The sequence below is a fragment of the Palaemon carinicauda genome, chromosome 9 (assembly GCF_036898095.1).
Source record: "Palaemon carinicauda isolate YSFRI2023 chromosome 9, ASM3689809v2, whole genome shotgun sequence".
In the NCBI taxonomy this organism is placed as follows: domain Eukaryota; kingdom Metazoa; phylum Arthropoda; class Malacostraca; order Decapoda; family Palaemonidae; genus Palaemon; species Palaemon carinicauda.
This window is the reverse complement of record NC_090733.1, coordinates 137,273,822-137,275,621: the sequence shown is the minus strand read 5'-3', so window position 1 is coordinate 137,275,621 and position 1,800 is coordinate 137,273,822.

The window sequence follows — 1,800 nt, the reverse complement described above, 5'->3', positions numbered from 1 at the left end:
AACATTTCTGTAAGGTTTCAAGACATATTTTGCTTTTTCCTAGTGCCTTATATAGTTCGGGTTTTAGGCCATCTGGTCCTGCCGCTTTTTTTGCCTTTAATTTTCCCAGGCAATTCTTTACTTTTTCTGTTGTGATTTTTGGATTTTTCATTGGTTTTATTTTCCCTTTTGTTACCATTACAAGGTCATAGTGTTCCCTAAGTATGTCCGGGATATTATATTCATCTATTCTTGTTGTGTCTTCCTGATGTGCTATTTCATTTTCATATTCTATCTGTTTTTCTTCATTCCAAACTGAGTCTATTCTATTTTCATGTTTACAATATATAGTTTTCCAGTACTTGATTAATTCCTCTTTTGTTTCTTCCTTATTTAGCTTATTTCCTTGTTCTCCATAAAGCTGTATAACTTTGCCATGGGCTTTCTGTCTGTTCCTTATTCTATCAATATTCTCCCAGAGTTTTTTATTTTTATCCATTTTTATTTCTTTTGTTACCTTTTTTTCAAATCTAGTAATTTCCCTCTTTATCATTTCTTGCACTTCCCTCTTCTTTTGATCATATCTCTCTTCTAATACATTTTTTACTTCGATGTTGGATTCATTTCTTTTCTTTCTGTTTAAATCCTTCCTTTCCTTTATGCCTTTTATTATTTCATCGTTCATCCAGGGTTGCTCATGTACCTTTTCTTCATCAAGAACTTTCCTTTTATATACTCTTGCCAATTTTTCTTCTGCAGCCTCTTTTATTATCAGATCCATTCCTTCTATTCTGTCTATTTGTCTATCTCTTACAATTTCCTCTACTCTCGTTGTATATTCTCTTAAACTATTTTCATCTGTCCTAAAGTATTTTACTTCCTCCCACCTTCCTTTATTAAAATTTTTGTTCTGTTCTGTTCACTCACTGAAAGTAAACACTGTACTGCGATTGGATACAATTTGATATTATAATTAAACTGTTAAGATATTACAAATGTTTTCTAAAACATTGTTAGAAAAAATCCAGAATTATAATATATAAATGTTTATTATTTATTTTTAATTTTTTAAAGAAGATAGAAAATAGTTTCAACATTTTATTTATCGCAATCGCAAAAGTCTTGGCTTTTGTAGATTACTGCGATTGGATACAAATGATATTATAACTAAACTATTAATATCTTACAACTATTTTCTAAAATATTATTATAATAAATATAAAATTAAGATAAATAAATGTTTATTATTTATTCCTAGTTGGTGAAAGAGGATAAAAATAAAAAATTTCAACATTTTATGTATCGCAATCGCAAAACCTCTCAGCTTTCGTAGATCTGCAGTAATTATTATCATTATTACTATTATTATTATTATTATTACTATCCAAGCTACAACCCTAGTTGGAAAAGCAAGATGCTATAAGCCCAGGGGCTCCAACAGGGAAAAATAGCCCAGTGAGGAAAGGAAATAAGGAAATAAATAAATGAAGAGAACAAATTAACAATAAATCATTCTAAAATAAGAAACAACGTCAAAACAGACATGTCATATAATAAACTATCAACAACATCAAAAACAAATATGTCATAAATAAACTATAAAAAGACTATGTCCGCCTGTTCAACAAAAAAGCATTTGCTCCAACTTTGAACTTTTGAAGTTCTACTGATTCAACCAGCCAAGCTACAACCCTAGTTGGAAAAGCAAGCTGCTATAAGCTCAAAGGCTCCTACAGGGAAAAATAGCCCAGTAAGAAAAGGAAATGAGGAAATAAATAAATGATGAGAACAAATTAACAATAAATCCTTCTACAAACAGCA